The sequence below is a fragment of the Lissotriton helveticus genome, chromosome 3_1 (assembly GCF_964261635.1).
Source record: "Lissotriton helveticus chromosome 3_1, aLisHel1.1, whole genome shotgun sequence".
Lineage (NCBI taxonomy): Eukaryota > Metazoa > Chordata > Amphibia > Caudata > Salamandridae > Lissotriton > Lissotriton helveticus.
The window spans coordinates 1647301846-1647320819 of NC_136061.1; the positions used below are offsets into that span (position 1 = coordinate 1647301846).

Consider the following 18974-nt stretch of genomic DNA (forward strand, 5'->3'; position numbering starts at 1 on the left):
TGTGCCAAATATAGTATTTGAGATGAAAGAGGATTTGAAAATGTTAACAAATCCATGGTGATGGAGTTCAAGTGCTCTACACCAGCAACTCAGGATGTTAAATATTTGTTCTTGATCCACAGATCTTAGAACCTCAGGATAAACTACAATAATCTCTTTATTCCACACATGCTCAGTAGATACATTATTGTTACAGAATTTCTCAAAACTGGTGACCATGGATTTCATGATTCCAAAATTACACCCATCACTGTATGTTCTGACTTCGGCTTCCCATGAAACTTATGTGGCGAATTTTATTTGAGCTGGTCTTTAACCTTATTTAACAGGTGACACTGTTAGCCAATCTCTCTGAAACTTCACAAAATCTGCCAGAATGGCCAAACTATTTTTATTGGAATGTTGCCTAAATTTGTACAGCATGTTTAAGGTTCTAAATTGCCAAACACTCCCTGTTATGATGGCAGTTTGATTGAAAATTTAACTATTGCTAACTTTGATATAAATATACATGTTGGGCGGGTGTGGAGTGCCTTGGTGTAGCATATATGAACTGGGTATTGTGGTTTAATGTTGTGATGTGTAGTTTATTTCCTAGAGATCCTGGGAAATTAAGTTTATCATTTGTTGTGTATTTCTGCAGTAAGAAGGATAACAATAGGCTGAGTGTAATGCTTGCCTCCATGCCTCTATGCCTTATATATATCCATAAAATTCTAGCTTATCAAAAAAACACTGTACTCCCTCCACAACACTTCACAACATTTTAACCAACTTCATAACACTACTCTTCACTCCTATCCAAATCACTAACTCCACTATACAGCTAGACCTATTGGCGCTACCAATGATTGTTTGATTTCTCAGGCCTGAAAAATAATCGGTTTGTCAAATGGCACCAGAGGAAATACCAAAACACTACATCAACTGATAAATCGTCACAAAAATTACATAGTAAACTAAGAAAATGCTGAAATGCTCCTAAATCAAATTGTTACAATTATTCTAAAGCTCTCTAAAGAAGATCCATTTCAATTAAGTCCCATTTAATGGACACAGTGTCCTAAGGTTCCACAGAATGAATACCTTCATATCTCGCTTAACTGATATTTTTTTGACATAGAGTGCCAGGAAAAAATCCCAGGTGCTGTTAGCAGCATAAGCATCAACAGTATCAATGATGAAAACTAATGTCTTTCCGTAAATCTCCACAATGGTTTATCAATGTGTTTTATACGTTGTGGGCCCCCCCAACGGTATATACCTGGATTCCATCACCATGATGTAGTAGATGACAAAACAGCAGAATGTTTTCTTTGACATGTCTTCCTTTCAGAACTCCCACTCCACTGGGATGAAAGCGTGACGATAATATCATACGCAGATGTTTTGACTGGAAATGTGAATACTCTTCTACTTTTGATTTGAAAGAGAAATTAAATATTTCACAATGCAAGTTTTTACTCGGAATCCATACAGAGAGATAGATGCATGTGAGGACTAAAACATGTCCACAGAGGAATTTCATGGAGCTATAGGAAGGAAAGTCGGGAACAGTCACAACAAATGCGTGGTAACATTTACAGAGAGAAATTGTCGAAAGCTAATAAAGGAAATCCGAGAAAATGGCGGTATTTTCGTGTCAAAATATTTGAAAGTGAGCAGATTAATGGTCAATAAACTGATGTTGATATAACACAGCCATGTAAGAGCGAATGTTTAATTGTCTACCACCGGAGGAGAGGCTCTGAATAGTGCAGTGGTTTGGATGGGAGAACTGCGACAATAACAGTGTGAGCGTTCTATCATTTGTGCAAGCCAGCCCACTACAGCGGAAAGTAACCAGAGCAGGACAGAAATGTGTCGCAGGGTTTATTCTGACAAACCTTCGTAGTCCACTCTGTAAATATATCTCCTGACCAGATATATTTATTATAGATCTGTGCAAACGAAGAGACGGTTTTCTTTCTTCACTTGACACGTTCACTTTTCTAAATTCCTGGAACATGTTCCATATCACATGTCCCAAATTATTTATTTGTGAATAATCAGGTCCGGTTGAAAAACTGGTTTGCTATACCTCGATAGTGTGGCAGTTCTCTAATATGACTCGGCTGCATAATTTTAATTTAAAAAATGTTAATAAAAAAATCGTCTCTTGGCGGATCATATTGTAGCCAAGGGATAATGGATGCTGTTTTAATCCGGTTTTCCACATATGCATGTCCATTCAGCATGAATCTAAAGGTTTAATGTGGAAGACCCAGTAACCTTCTGGTAAAGTAGTCCTCCGCGACTTTAAGTGGTACAAGAGCTAGAATACCTTGAAGTACCCGCCCCACAGACAGTAGTTGATATACTGCAAAATGCTGTGGGGGCAAGGAAAATTGGGGCAGATGCCCGGGTAAAGATGTTAAAATCACATTACTACCTTAAGTGGTCTGTTTCTGTCTTTTGAAGGTTTGTCTTGTGGGACTTATTCATCCTGTCGCTCTATAAATAAACCGTAACTAGGTTTTTGCATTTTATATGTATATGTGTCTATGTAGTTATATATATATATATATATATATATGCTGTGGTTGAGTTTAGCACAACGCTTCATAAGTAAACATTTTTGGACCTTTAATCATTACTGTATCGCCCTCCCTTTGAAGAAGCATTCTGACTGGCTGAATGTGCTTCGTTTTTGCAAAAATTACACAATTGGGTGCAATCCCTAGAATGTTTCCTTAAATAGAATGAAACCATCCTTTTGATTTATGTGCATAAATTACCCACTGGCAGTCGCCTGTGGGTAGCTGTTCTGCGTTTCCAAAGGAAGAGCAATTTTTGGTTTGTTTATAACTTTGGCGCTGTTTGCCAAATCTTCACAAAACTTTCCCAAAAAAGTTTGTCCACCTCAGCTCCTTCCTGGAAAGTTTAGGGGTGATCCATTAAGACCGAGAAAAAAGGTAGGTTCCAAAACCAGACTTCCCCATGCATTTTCCATAGACTTCTTAGGCAGCTTTTCTGCAAAAACTGCTGAACGGAATGACACCACGTTTGGCAGGTAGCGAGATCTTGGTCCAGACATGTATTTGTTTAAGATGTTGTGTAAATATGTTAAGTGGTTTTATAGCTATCAAGCTTAAAAAATATTTGTATATCTGGGCGGTTGGGTTTGAGAAACTCTCGCAAGTGTCCCTCGAACCCAGTTTAAAAATTGAGTGTTCCGAAAGGCCTAGTGTTTTTTTTCCCCTTTGGGACAACTTTCTCCTGCAGGAGCAGGCTCTGATTGGCTGCCAGCAACATGAGAAAACTGTTGAGGAAGCTGTAACCAGACTTGAGAGCTTAGTCCCCTGTCCTGTGTTTGTTTATAGGAAAAACATATAAGGGGGCAGGATGAGAATACCTTGCCCTGTAACCTTTGCGGGGCATCCCAGAGGGGCTCCCATAGGGGCCAACATGTAAAAAAAGTGAATAAAGACAAACCTTCATGCACAGTGGTTACCCAAGTAAGGGGTGTCCTGGTGCTAAAATAAGAAAAGGCATTATTCTGAAACAAAAAAAAACAATATAGTGAATTGCAGTAAGAGTTCTATACTTCTGTTTACCGGATAAGAATCAGTAAGTTGGGGGATGATTTTTTCAATTACTGAAAGAAAGAATGTGAAAGTAATATAACAAAAGCTCGTGAATATGACCCTTAAAGGGGAGCCAACCCATAGATTACGAGCTGCAGCTATGGCACTCTGAGGGGAGCGTAGCTCTTCTGGCCACCAGGTGGAGGTCCAGTGAAAGAGCTTTACCGAAAATTATCACCTCTGTCTTATCAGTGTTAGATATGAGGGAATTGTAGTTCATCCATTAGACATCCCTTGAGTTGCTGTGGAAGAGTAGGAGGGACATTCAACTGGGTGTCGTCAGCATAAGCCTAGCAGGTCAGTTCAAAAGAGTGGATTAGGGTTGCTGGGGGGGTGACATATATAATAAAGAGAATCGGATTGAGCAATGAAGTCTGTGGAACTCTGCAATGAAATTTCTTAAAGTTAGATTGAAACTGGGAAGAGAAACTGCCTGAAAATAATCATTAAGTAAAGAAGCTACCCAATTAAGGGCAGAGCCAGCCAATCCAATATGGGACATGCCGTCTATAATGAGCTGGTGGGATATGGATTCAAAAACTTATGAGAGGTCTAATAGGATCAGGATGGCTGCATCCCCAGGGTCTAGAATTATGCAGAGGTTCTCCTTAGTGTTGAGGAAGACCATCTTTGTGCTGAAAAAGGGCAAAGGCCTGATTGGTGAATATCAAAGACACCCTGAACTCAATGAAATTAGTGAACTGCTGGTTGAATATGCTTTCCACAGTTTTAGAAGCAAAGGACAGAAGAGAAATGTGGTGTGTAATTGGCCAATATACAGTGATCTGCAGGAAGATTTTTTTTTAACAAAGAGAAAGCATCCATGGTTTCTGATGGATACTTCTAAGTGCAGATTCCTCACCTTTTGAATATTCCCCAGGCACCTGATTGGATCCGGACGTTTTTATAGCAGTGCTTTCGCACAACTCTAGGCTCCATGCTGACCTCGTTCTGCCCCAGGAGTAGCGGAGCAGAGCAACATATAAGCGCCGGCCCTGCATGCCAAAGTCCGTTCTTTTCTCTTTTCTGTGCCTTTGAACACAGTTCTGGAGGTCCGCTACCTTTTGTGAACAGTTTGACAAGTTTTGCAAATGGAATTCCAATGTGCAAGGTAACAACAGTTCCACCTGTAAGTACAAGGATCAAACCATCCAGTGACTATCACAAACAAACTTTAATGATGGCACGAGGTATGCCTCTGGCATTTGGGCTCTGGGCATTAAGGGCCTTATAACGATGTTGGGCGGACGTACGCCCACCCAACACCATTTCGGTGTTGGAACCAACTGACCGTAGGTTGGCGGTTCTGACTACATAAAGAAATGTGTTTCTTGCCAATTACTTCAATTTGCAATTACTTTTTTATTTAAGGTGTCTGTGTTATATTTTATATGCACTTACTTGAAGGTGAAAGGCCAACAAAATAGTTGCAGAATATTTTGTTATCCTTTTAGCCACTCTCTGGTCCCGCCCTCTCTGCACTCTGGATCAAGGCGTCCATAATTTTTTATGCACTTCACTCTCTAGATGACCTGTGAAATACTTTGTACCAGGCTGTCGATAAGTCCCCATCTGCATTTTTCATTAATCTATTTTACACCCGAAAAGGAACTGTGGGTTATTGAAAAGACACACTTCCACTGAGCCAATAATCACCACAAAAACAGCTTTACAGTATGGTGGTGGCTATAGTCAGCAGCATGAGAATCGACTCAACCAGTCCTTCCAAATAAGTCCTTAGTAATCAATACAACTATAAAACATAAAGTTGCACCTTTATATATAACAAAGCAGTGAAAAATGGTTCCTTCCCTTAAAAATCAAGATAAAACAAAATGGGGAAGCCACATCAATGATATCTTAATCAATAGTTTTCAAAATGGATGGAACCTTCAAATACGTGGCATGTAAACAGAAATAAGATCCAAATGATAAAATGTCAAACAGGATTGGAAAAAGCCAAAAGCCTTCAACTAAAAATGGCCTCATGAGCAGATAGCTAATATATACGCCAGGGGTTAATTCCAAATCTAGGGCTGTCACTCAGTTATTTGAGTGAGAACATGGAGCCGTCCATCCTTAAAGTGAAAAGAGAGAATGTGTTTTTAAGCAGTTAATGTAATCGTATATATTTAGTTATTTTTATTTATTTATTTTTTAATCGTTTTATGAATTATACCAAGTACAACAACACTTTCAATACCACACCCCGAGCGTCCCAATAGGCCTGAGTTCGGCCAAAGCAGATTTACCACAACAAATTCCATGTCTTCAACCCCAGTCTACTCTGTTTCCTTGAACCACCCTTATTTCCAATCTTCCATGCAAGGGCTTCTAAGACAAATAACTGTCGCCCCTCCCCCCCAGGTCACTGCTGTGTTATGCACCCACCTTGTCTCTCTCTCAACGCACATTAGCATTCCATCCTCCCCAAATCTTATCAAATTCCATTGGCACCGTTTGTAACTATCCTTTTCCATTAGTCTACAATATTCCATTCCATGCTCCTAGTGTCTATGTCTAGGAGGGAGCCAAAACCTAATTTCTGGGCAATGCCCTTTTTTGCCACCATACAATCCAAATTCACCAAACTTTTCTGATAACGGGAGTGAGCCTACTCCAAGTGCATCCCAGTAAGCTTGTCTATGAGGTCAGCTCCAGAGCGTATGTAGAAAGGCGCTTTGCAGCCTAAAACCCCTAAGGCACACGCATAACCCACCGTTCCTTTCTTAAAAAGCAAGGCACACATGTAGTAGACTCTGTGTAAAACCTTAAGTTGAATCAGGCAGAAACTCATCTTTATAGCCACCATCGCTGAGAATTCCAGACTCTTCCGCAAATCATCCTCATCTAAGTCCCATAGGTCAAGTTCCCATCTATCCTGTAGTCTCGAGAGAGGGGATTGCATGTTTCTCATCACTGTCCCATAGGTCAACGAGATCAAGTTGATGTTGACCCTCCCATCTGTGGTATTGTGACGGTCCCCCAAGGATCACACAACACGCCTTATGTATTCAGGTATGTTTATTATCTGTTCATGGGACAGTGCTGCTTGCGTCCTGCCTCTGGTCCCCTTCCTCCAGAATGTTCCCTCCCCTGCCCCTTGACCGGATGTGGTGTCCGGTGTCCCCTCCCCACATTCTTATCCCCAGGGTCCTAGTGCCCCTTGCCTGGGCATGACATCTCCCCCCTTGTTACAAACAAACATTTTGTAAAACGGCCTGTGATCACTCGTCGATGAGGGTTGATGGTGAGAGAGAGAGAGAGAGCGAGAGAGAGAAAAGAGCTATACACCCTCACATGCCCTCGTCACGTTATATCTCTTCAATCAGTCTCTGTGGTCTCTTGCATGTTCTTCTCGGTCTTGCTTCTCTGTCGTCCACCTGTGTGTTTTCCTCCTCCTTGATTGCCTCCGGCGCTGGGGCCGGCAGTTCTTCTTCTTTCACTTTCAGCTCCTTGAAGTGTGAGCTGTTCCTCGTGATCTGATATCGCCCTGCCGACTCTGTTATCATTGGTCCTTTCACTTCCCTCACGGTCAGCGGGTCTTTCGAGAATGCACTGTCTGATTTCCTTTGCTGTCGCTGTCGCACCACCACTGTGTCCCCTTCCTTCAGCCTTGCTTTGGTGGCGTGCCTCTTTTGATCTGCGTAAGCTTTCATTTTTGCTTTTGCCTCTTCGTCTTTAGCAGCGATGGTGCTAAGCTCCACGCTCGCTGTTGCCTCCATCTGCGGTAGTCTGGTCCTGCCGAGCGTCCCAGGACGAGCTCTGCTGGGCATCGGCCTGTGGAGCTGTGAGGGGTGTTCCGGTAGTCCCTCAGTACCTGACATAGTGCTTGTCCGGTAGATATTTGCGTTATTCTTGCTCTTTGTATCGCCTTCTTTATGGTCCCCATGAACCGGTCCGCCACCCCATTTGCTTGTGCCCACAGAGGGGTTATTTTCTGATGTCGTATTCCTAGATAGTCCATGAACTTTCGGAACTCTTCTCCTGAGAATGGCAGACCATTGTCAGTCTTTAATGTTTGGGGCAAGCCCCATGCTGCGAATACATCATCCATGACTGGCAGTGTCGCATTTGCTGACGTTGACGCTACTTGCCTAACTATTGGAAACCAAGAAAACTCATCTATTATTACCAGCAGGTAGTTTCCTTTCTCCAATGGTCCATAGAAGTCTGCCGCCAGTTCGGTCCACACCGCTTTCGGTAGTTCAGACATCTTTAGTGGCTCCGGCTTGGGAGGCAGCCCCGTCACTTGGCAGACATGGCAACGAGTGACAGCCTTCTCGACCATGCTATCCAACCCTGGGAACCACACCTTTTCCCGTAGCATCTTCTTAGTTGCGACCATCCCTCGGTGTGACTCGTGCGCCAGTTCTATTGTCCGCTTCCTCAGTGTTCTGGGCATTACTATTCTTGCTCCCCTCATCATGATGCCATTCCCGGTCTCTGAGAGCTCTTCATTTATTTTCTTGAATGCCAGCAGTTCTTCTTTTATCACTCCATCATCCAGGATGCTGTTGTTGTTAATGTGTCTCCACCTTTGCTGTTTTGTCGTTTTCTGTATCGCTTGCATGGTGGGGTCTTGCTTTGTCTCATGTTCCAGCTCGGCCATCGTGATTGAGGCCGGCGTGTTGTGCTTCAGTATGAAGTTCAGATATTCCTCCGCCATTGTCGTAGTCTCAATTGCACGCGGCAAAGGGTGTCTGGACATGTAGTCAGCCGGGTTGTGTTCCTTGCCAGGCTTGTGTATTATTTTGAAATTATAGTCCATTAGTCTTATTCCCCACCTCTCTATCCGGGGTGGTATCTTGCCGTTGGGATTTCCGTAAATTGTCGTCAGCGCTTGGTGGTCTGTTATTATCGTGAACGGTTTTCCATATATCAATCAGGAGTTTGTTAAAGCGCGACTACTCACCCGTAAGGGTCTCAAGGCGCTAGGGGTGGGGGGGGGGGGTTGGGGGGTGCAGGTTCCATTCCATCAAGGAGGGGGTCTGTCGAAGAGCCAGGTTTTGAGGTTTCTTGCGAAGATGGGGAGCGATGTTGTCTGTCTGAGGTGGAGCGGAAGGGCGTTCCATGCTTTGGCCGCGAGGAAGGAGAAGGAGCGGCCTCCCGATCTGGTCTTTCTGGTGCGGGGGACCACAGCGTAGGAAAGCTGGGCTGATCGTAGGGTCCTTTGGGGTGCGTGGAATTTGAGTCGGCTGTTCAGGTATGCTGGTCCGGTGCCGTGGAGGGCCTTGTGTGCGTGGGTGAGCATCTTAAAGGTGATTCTCGCCTCGACGGGGAGCCAGTGGAGTGTGCGCAGGTGCTGGGAGATGTGGCAGTGTTTTGGCAGGTTGAGGACCAGTCTTGCGGCGGCGTTCTGGATGTTCTGTAGCTTGCGGATGAGGTTTTCGTTTATTCCGGCGTAGAGTGCGTTGCCGTAGTCGAGTCTGCTGGTGACCAGGGCGTGAGTGACTGTCTTTCGGTGTTCGAGGGGGATCCATTTGAAGGTCTTACGAAGGAGGCGGAGGGTGTGGAAGCAGGAAGATGAGACAGAGTAGATCTGGCGGTCCATTTTGAGCTCGGAGTCCAGGATGATTCCCAGGTTGCGTGCGTGGTCCGTGGGGGTTGGCGGGTTTCCGAGGGCGGTGGGCCACCAGGTGTCACTCCAGGCGCCGGGGTTTGGGCCCATGATGAGTACTTCTGTTTTGTTGGTGTTTAGTTGTAGGCAGCTGTTTTTCATCCATTTGGCGACGGCTTCCATGCCTTCTCGAAAGTTGCGTCTGGCGGTGTTGGGCTCGTTGGATAGGGAGAGGATGAGCTGGGTGTCGTCTGCATATGACACGATGTTGAGTCCGTAGGTTCTGACGATGGGGGCAAGTGGAGCCATGTAGACGTTGAAGAGCGTCGGGCTGAGGGAGGAGCCCTGGGGGACTCCGCAGGTGATAGGTGTGGGGTCCGAGAGGAAAGGGGGGAGTCTGACCCGCTGCGTCCTGCTGGAAAGGAAGGAGCAGATCCAGTCGAGGGCCTTGTCCTGGATTCCTGCTTCGTAGAGTCTGCGTATTAGGGTGCGGTGGGAGACTGTGTCGAACGCCGCTGATAGGTCGAGGAGGATGAGGGCTACTGTTTCTCCTTTGTCCAGTAAGGTGCGGATGTCGTCTGTTGCGGCGAGGAGAGCGGTTTCCGTACTGTGGTTTTTTCTGAAGCCGGATTGGGAGGAGTCGAGGATGTTGTGTTCTTCAATGAATGTGGCGAGTTGGCTGTTGATGGCTTGTTGGATGTTGATGTTGATGGTCGGTGGGGTCCGCTGAGGGTTTCTTTAGGAGGGGGTTGACCTCGGCGTGTTTCCAGTCGTCGGGGAATGAGGCGGTCGCCAGGGAGCGGTTGATGGTTTGGCGGAGCATGGGTGCGATGGTGTTGGCATATATGAACATGTGATAATGTTCACAGGCCCACACAACTGCCAGGCTCTCTTTCTCCAATTGAGAGTATGCTCGCTCGACATCTGACAGGCTCTTGCTTCCGTAGGCCACTACATATCTTGGTGAGTCTTTTCCTGGTTTGTGTTGCGCCAGTATTGCCCCCCAGCCCCACTAGGCTGGCATATACTGCTAGTTCGGTGCACAGCAACGGATCAAAGTACGCCAGGTGCTCTGCTGCGGTCACAGCTCCTCTGATCTCTTCAAAGGCTTTGCTGCATTCCTTTGTCCGTGCAAAACTCTGTGCTTGTTTTGTCAGTTCTCTCAGCGGCGCGCTCACTGTGGCAAAATCTTTGATGTATCTTGCACAGTAACTGGCAAGTCCAAGGAATGACCTTACTTCTGCCACATCGCTTGGCTGCCTAGCTTTTTCTAACGCGTCCACCTTGCTGCGATCTGGCCACATCCCTTTTTTGGAAAAGATGTGTCCAAAGAATACCAGTTAATCTCGCCCCAGTTCACATTTGTCTTCGTTTAGCGTGAGCCCTGCCTGCTCTAGTTGAGAGCATACTTCTCGCAGCGCCTTGTCATGTTCCTCATCCAACTTGCCGAATACTAAGATGTCGTCGCTGTAGTTCAAACTATTCTTGACTGGCCTTATCACTTGTCTGATTGTCTCTTGAAATATCTCAGCGGCTGAGGATACTCCAAAACTCAGACGCTTGTAGCGGAACAGACCAGGTGTGGGGTTTCAGGGGGGGGTGTCGAACAGATCTACCGACAATGGGGTCTTAGGTAATGCAGGTTTTATTATTTTGTAAAGCCGCCTCTTCTGAACCGGCACTCGATAATACGGGAGGGGATTTTCAGTGTCCTCCGTTGCTGCTCTTAGGGCTCCCCGCCGTCTATACTCCCATGGTCGTCTGGGAGACGTAGTCCGGGCTTCCGCCGTTGTCAAGCGAGGGCCGGTAATAAAAAAAAGAAAAGAGAAACCAGCGTTAGTCAGGAGACCGGTGTCCTCTAGATCAGGGAAGGGAGTAAGGAGTCACACGTGCCCGTTAACTACCCCGATACTTGTGATGTGTAAGGGGGGGGGGGGTGGTGCACAGGTTGTCAAGAGGCTAGTCAGGGGGGTTTGACCCGCTTACGTCCCGCCCAACCCGCGAAGCGTGACCGTACCTGTTCTAGCCACACTTCCCGGGAAGCGTGGCTGGGCGATGCGCCTTCACGTTGGCCTCCTGGCTTGTCGATGCAGTCTCGCTCGTCCCTCGGTCCTCCTCCGGTGTTCTCGTCTTCTCGGTCATCGCCTTCAGTCTCCCTCGTCCTCCGCCCATCCTGCCTCTCCTCGTCCTTCCTCGGCTCCTCCTCGCTCTCCTCGTCCTTCCTCCGCTCGTCCACACTCGCTGCACGCTCTGCTCTCCACTCCCCTCCGTCCTCTTCTCGCCACTCTTCTCCTCCGTCGCCTCCGGGTGTAACACACACCTGTGGGACTTCGGGGCAGGGTTTTACCGGCAAGTGGAGGGATGGACCCAGGTCCGGCACCGCCCAATTAAAGAAACAGTGGTCCTCCTGGTTTTGCATGGGGTTGTAGACGTCAACGTCCGAGGTCTTCCAGGTGTCGGTATGCTGTTCAAAAAGAGGGGACATATGAATAGGTAAGCCTGGAGGGCCCGAGTCCGGGTCCCCCTCGTCACACACCTCCCCCCCTAGGATTCTCCCGTTCGGGGAGAGGGAACCGGGACAGATAGTCTGCATTGGCATTGTCCTTCCCCTTTCTGTGGCGGACTTGGAACCTGAATGGCTGTAGGGCAAGGAACCATCTCATGACTCTGGGGTTGTTCGAGATGTTCCTACTCATCCATAAGAGAGGGGCGTGGTCGGTATACAGTATAAAGAGATGCCCCTCCAGGTAATAGCGCAGTTTGTCTACGGCCCACCGTATGGCGAGACATTCTTTCTCAATAGTGGGATACTTCACCTCTCTAGGGAATAGCTTTTGGCTAATGTAGAGGATGGGCTGTTCACCCCCAGCCCCCGTGTCCTGTGATAGTACGGCCCCGATTCCGAAGTCAGAGGCATCTGTGTGTAGAATAAAGGGTTTTGTGAAGTCAGGGGATGTAAGCACTGGGCTGGTCGTGATTGCTTTTTTCAGGGTCTGGAAAGCCTTCCACATAGCAGGGGACGGATTTAAGAAATTAGTGTGGTTGGGCTGTTTTTTTAGGGTGTCCGTCAAGGGCGCTGCTACATCTGAAAACGAGGGGATGAACCTCCGGTAGTAGCCTACCAGCCCCATGAATGCTCTCATTTCTTTTGTGTTTTTGGGAAAAGGGGTTTCAGCAATGGCCCTCACTTTCTCGAGCTGGGGTTCTATGGCTCCGTGTCCTAACATGTATCCTAGGTGCTTGACTTTTTGAAACCCGATTCTCGATTTCTTTGCGTTGATGTGAAGTCCGGCTTTCCGTAGTTGTTGTAGGATGATCTGCAGGTGTTGGAGGTGTTCTTCCCATGATGAACTGAATATGATGATATCGTCGAGATAAGCCGAGCTATATCCCTGGTGTTCTCGTAGTACCTCGTTCATTAGCCTCTGTAAGGTGGCAGGGGCTCCATGTAGACCGAAGGGGAGTACATTAAACTCGTAGAGGCCGTCAGGCGTAGCGAAGGCTGTTTTCTTTCGATCCTCCTCCCTCAACGGTACTTGCCAATACCCTTTTGTCAGATCGAGGGTACTGATATACTTTGCGTCCCCGAGCTTCTCAATAAGCTCATCAATTCGGAGTATGGGGTATGCATCAAAGGAGGATACTGCATTCAACGCCCTAAAATCCATGCAGAATCTGCTACTTCCGTCTGGTTTGGGTACCATCACAATGGGCGATGACCACTCACTTCTGGATGGACGGATCACTCCTAGTCGTACCATTTCCTCCACTTCTTTCTTTATGGCTTCCCTCTTGGCTGCAGGGATCCGGTAAGGACGTTGTTTGACGGTGACACCCTCAGGGGTCTCTATCCGGTGTTCGGTCAAGCGGGTTATACCCGGATGGTTGGAAAAGATAGGTTTGAAGGGTCGTAGTGTCTTTTGTAAGCCCTCTTGCTCGTTCTGATACAGCTCGTCGTTGATCACCAGGTCTCCCAACATGGTATCAGGGGGGTTTCCTGTAGGGGTAGCGAGCTTGGACGACATGGGTGGGGTTCCCAACCACTTCTTCAGAAGGTTTATATGGAAAATCTGGGTTTTCCTCCAGCCCAGTTGCAACCGATAAGTGGTCTTCCCTATCGTTTCTATGACTCTGTACGGGCCTTGCCATTCGTTCTGGAATTTTCTAGCGGGTGAGGGCAGCAAGACCAGGGCCCAATCGCCAATGATGAGTTGTCTCCACTTCTTACCCTTGTCGCAATGCGTTTGTTGCTTTCTCTGACTGGCTTCTAGATGTGTAAAGGCCAAGTCGCGTATCTTCCCCAGTTTATTCTTCAAGTTCTGGCTATACTCCAATAGGGATCGGGCTTCTCCTGTCGTCTCTGCCTCCCACACCTCTTTGGTCATCTCCAATAGGCTCCGGGGCTGTCTCCCGTACAGCATCTCGAAAGATGAGCAGCCTAAACTGCTCTGCTTCTGGCCTCGGATCACGTACAGTGCCAAGGGAAGGAGCAGGTCCCAGTCGCTTCCGTTCACTGTTAGCATCTTCTTCAGCACGGATTTCAGGGTCCCGTTATATCGCTCCACTAGTCCATCGGTCTGGGGATGATATACAGACGTTTTTATCTGGTGGAGGCCAAGCAGGTGGCATACTTCTTTCATGACTCTTGACATGAACGGGGTCCCCTGGTCTGTAAGGATTTCCTTGGGAAACCCCACACTTGAGAACAGTTCCAGGAACTTATCCGCAATGTTCCTTGATGTGGGGTCTTTCAGGGGGAACGCTTCCGGGAAGCGAGTGGCGTAATCCACGATTACCAGGGCGTATTGGTAGCCCTTCCTTGTTCGTGGCAGAGGGCCGATGAGATCCATGCCTACCCTTTCAAAGGGGGTTCCTATTACGGGGAGAGGTTGTAGTGGTACCGCCGGGGGTCTCTGCGTGTTTTTTCTTTGACATACATCGCACGTCTGACAATGGGACTTGATGTCCTGGTACACTCCCGGGCAATAGAAACTTCTCAGTACGTTCTGAGTGGTCTTCTCGCTACCTGTGTGGCCTGCCAACAAGTGCGTGTGGGCATAAAACATGATTTGTTCCCGGAAACAGGTCGGCACTATCAGCTGCATATGGTCGTCCTGTTTGGCTTGTCTGTACAGGAGGTCATCTTTTATCAGAAAGCGGGGATATCGGGGCTCAGGGTTGTCCTGATCTGTGTGGGCTTGTTACCAGGCATTGAAGAGGATGGCGTCGTTGGTCTGAGCAAAACGAAAACTCCTATCCCCCTCCCAGGGATCAGGGGATGTCAGGGCAGACAGAGATGTAGTGTTGCGCGTCCTTCCCTTTAGGAGTTGCCCCTCAAACAAGTCCAGGAAGTGGGGGTTGTCAGTCCCTAAAATAAGCTTCACAGGAAGGGCGTCCAACACGCCTACCTTCACCACCAGTGTACTCCTTCCCTCCACCTCAATGGGGATATAAGCTACCGGATAACCCTTGACGTCCCCATGCACGCATTTAATATACACTAGGGCGTCTGGCATTACCTGAAGGGGCCTCACAAAACAACCCTGTATCACGGACTGTTTACACCCTGAGTCCAGTAGGGCCCTGACTGCCGAACCGTTGACCTTGACACTCACGTGGTAAGCGCCTCCGAGTTCCGCAGTATACATGACGGCCTTGGGTATGTAGCCCACATCCATGGGTTCTTCCTGGTTGCGTTTTTGGGGGCAGAGGCGCGCAATGTGTCCCCACGCCCCACAGTCGAAACACTGTGGACCACGGAATGTGGGGGTCTCCGGTGTCAGAGGACGGGGACCAGGGAGCCCAGGGGGGACTCGAGGCCTGCGTTCCGGTCTGAGAGGCGGTCTGGTCGTTTTTTCCGGTTCGCTTGAGTGCAAGCGTGGTTGTGCCCAGACAAAGGTGGCAGCCATCTCCATGGCTTGTTTGGTGGACAAGTTGGAGTGCTGTCTTAGCCACCGCTGAGTCCCGTAGGGGAGAGCCTCTAGAAATTGCTCCAAATATATTTTGTCCATGATTTCCTCTTTCGTGCTGGACATAGGGGTGAGCCACTTGTCCGCAGCGGTCTTCAGTCGAAAGAATAATGTTTTCGGATTGTCCCCCGTTTGCCCTCTTTCTTTGCGGAAGCGTACCCTGTAGGCCTCCGCATCTAATCCCAGGTGGTCTAGGATTATTTCCTTGATCTGTCCATAGGGGGTTTGTCCGTTACTGTTAGCGACCTGGTAGGCCGCCTGTGCCTCTCCGGTCAACATTGGCCATCCACAAGCCAAAGCGACCCTCTCGAAGTTCGTCAGGAACGCATCGGGGTCCTCGCCTGTAACGTATTTCTGCAGGGAAATACCTGAGGGGGTGGGTGGTGGTCGACTCTCTCTTACTGGGTTACTGGCGGGGTCGACCGTCGGCTGCATCCCTTCGAGTCGTGCCACCACGGTGCTCCTAAGGTGTCTCTATCCTGTTGGGCAGAGGCGAGCTGTTGCTCCACAGCCCACCCCAATTGTTCCTGGCCCTTGATGAGAGCCTGAAGCATTTCCTCCATCGTTGTGTCCCGGATGGTCAGTTGTTTGCCCGCATTCTCCACCACTTGTGGGGTTTCAGGGGGGGGGTCGAACAGATCTACCGACAATGGGGTCTTAGGTAATGCAGGTTTTATTATTTTATAAAGCTGCCTCTTCTGAACCGGCACTCGATAATACGGGAGGGGATTTTCAGTGTCCTCCGTTGCTGCTCTTAGGGCTCCCCGCCGTCTATACTCCCATGGTCGTCTGGGAGACGTAGTTCGAGCTTCCGCCGTTGTCAAGCGAGGGCCGGTAAAAAAAAAAAAGAAAAGAGAAACCAGCGTTAGTCAGGAGACCAGTGTCCTCTAGATCAGGGAAGGGAGTGAGGAGTCACACGTGCCCGTTAACTACCCCGATACTTGTGATGTGTAAGAGGGGGGTGGTGCACAGGTTGTCAAGAGGCTAGTCAGGGGGGTTTGACCCGCTTACGTCCCGCCCAACCCGCGAAGCGTGACCGTACCTGTTCTAGCCACACTTCCCGGGAAGCGTGGCTGGGCGATGCGCCTTCACGTTGGCCTCCTGGCTTGTCGATGCAGTCTCGCTCGTCCCTCGGTCCTCCTCCGGTGTTCTCGTCTTCTCGGTCATCGCCTTCAGTCTCCCTCGTCCTTCGCCCGTCCTGCCTCTCCTCGTCCTTCCTCGGCTCCTCCTCGCTCTCCTCGTCCTTCCTCCGCTCATCCACACTCGCTGCACGCTCTGCTCTCCACTCCCCTCTGTCCTCTTCTCGCCACTCTTCTCCTCCGTCGCCTCCGGGTGTAACACACACCTGTGTGACTTCGGGGCAGGGTTTTACCGGCAAGTGGAGGGATGGACCCAGGTCCGGCACCGCCCAATTAAAGAAACAGTGGTCCTCCTGGTTTTGCAAGGGGTTGTAGACGTCAACGTCCGAGGTCTTCCAGGTGTCGGTATGCTGTTCAAAAAGAGGGGACATGTGAATAGGTAAGCCTGGAGGGCCCGAGTCCGGGTCCCCCTCGTCACACAAGGGTGCGTGGAGAATGTTGTTATATATCTTGACTGGGGATCGAGCTCTAGCTGGTGATACCCTTTGCATAAGTCTAGTTTGGAGAATCTTCTGGTGCTTGTTAGGCAGCTGATCATGTCGTCGCGATGAGGTCCAGGGTGTCTTTCCCGTTCGATCGCTGTGTTTGGTACTCGCATGTCAACACAGATGCGAATTTTGGACGTGTTTTTCTATGGTACAGCCATTATTGGTGATACCCAGGGCATCGGCCCTTCAGCTGGTTCTATAATGTCCTGCTTGAGCAGTGCCTCAATCTCTTCTTCTACTTGCGGTTGCAGGTGTATTGGCACTCGCCGGTGATGTTGAGCTACCGGCTTTATCGCTTCGTTGATGTGCAGCGTTATTTGGCGACCTTTCAGCTTCCCCAGCCCGTTCAGTAGTTTGGGATATTCTTTTAAGATGCTCTTTTTTTCTGACATGTTATACGTCATCTTGAGCAGGCCCATCACTTGGGCTGTGACGTTACTCAGCAGGCACGGTGCTGGAATGTCACCTCTTTTCCTTTGTTGTTTGACCTTTGTATGTTACGTTCTCTGTTAATTTTCCCAGGATGGTCACGGGCTTTTTTGATCCCCATGTGAACACCTCAACTTTCGAAGGTTTCAGTGCTGGTTTCATCTCCATCCTTTCATATTCCGACGCACACATGATGTTGCATGCGGCGCCGTTGTCGAGTACGAATCGTGCTCTGTGTGGTCCTACGTCAATGGTCACAGATTCTGTCTTCTTTATGGTGTTTTTGTCTACGAGGCGGATGCTTTCTTCAGTTTTGTCTTCATCTGTGGACATGACAGCAGTGTCTGACATGAGGTACAGTCGCTCTACCTTTTCTTCTTCTTCTGCAGACTCTATTGACGAGCTTCTGTTTGCTGTCTCGACATGCCTGACGTGTCTGCTTGTCGTCATCCGCGGTCTTCCCGGTCTGCCTCTTTCACTTCTAAATTGCAGCCCTTGGCAGACACTGGCAAAGTGATTGCTCCTGTTGCATTTCCTGCAGGTTTGACCAAACGCTGGGCACGCGCCTCTAAGTGGAAATTCAAGTCTGCATCTGTAGCATGGTGTTTCTGGTTGTTTTCTTGTCGCTTGGTAATTTTTTCCTTTCTTCCACTTGTTAGTGCGACTGTTTTCTGTCATGCGGTGTGCCTGATCGACTCGTCGTTCTTTTCCTCGCTCCATTTCCTTTGCTTGTATTGCCGCTCTTGCTTGAGCCCTTGCTAGTGATAAGATGTTTTCTAGTGATGTCGGTTCCTTCAGGATCCTCGTGCGGAACTCTGTGTCACGACACCCTTCAATGATGCGTAGGCGAATTGCTTGTTCGTTATCGTATTTATTGACCTCGCAGTGGGTTACTAGCTTCCTTAGTCTCGTCGCAAAATCATCTAGTGACTCATCGGTGTGTTGGAATGCTATGGTGAAGGTATAACGCTTGAAGTCAATGTTTCGTTGTGGGTCAGATTTGCTTGTTAGGCACTTGATTAGGTCTTTGTATGTTGATATCTCACTTTCTGGAAAGGTCACTAGTATGTCATCTACTTCATCGCCCACGAGGTTGAGGAACAGACCTAATTTCTTTGCCTCTGTGATGTCAGTGGCCTCCGTGTATCTCTCGAATCTCTTGACCCATCGCTCCCATCTTATCCCCACTTGTGGCTCAGAGGTTGAATGGGAGAGGTCTACGATATTGGGCGCTCTGTCTTTCGCTCCTTGGCTCTGCCATTTCTTATTTCTGTGTCTTATTTGTTATTTCCTTCTTGGCACCTTTTTGTGTTTTCTTTTCCTTTCTTTTCCCTGTCTTTTGTTCTTTATTGTTATTTGCTTTATCTCTTGTTTCTCTTTTATTAGGGGGTGTTTTTCGCCCTCGTGGTGCTCTTCTCGGCACTTTCCTGTCTTTTTTCGACTTTGCCTGGTTCCAAAATGGCCGCCGTCTCTTTCTTCCTTCCTATTGGTCCTCTCGCCTGATTCCAAAATGGCCGCCGAGACTCTCGCGAGACTTCGGGACCAATCAGAGCGTTGCCTGGTTTCAAACTGGCCGCTCGCTGTCCTCGCGCTCTGATTGGCTCTTTTGCCTGTCTTTAAGATGGCTGCAGAGACTCTCGCGAGAGCTCGCGCCACTTGAACATCAAATCTCGCGCTTCTTCGCGCTTACCGAGCATTCAGTGTTTCTTTTGCAGCGGTCGGGGTGAGCTCCCGCGTCATTGCTTTCTCCGATGGCACGAACC

General features: G+C 48.3%; 1 protein-coding gene across 3 annotated transcripts in view; it reads left to right on the top strand.

Annotated features, from left to right (window-relative positions):
- CFAP221 (cilia and flagella associated protein 221) overlaps nucleotides 1-18974 on the top strand; it is a 661487-nt gene that overhangs the window by 344673 nt on the left and 297840 nt on the right. The window lies entirely within an intron of this gene.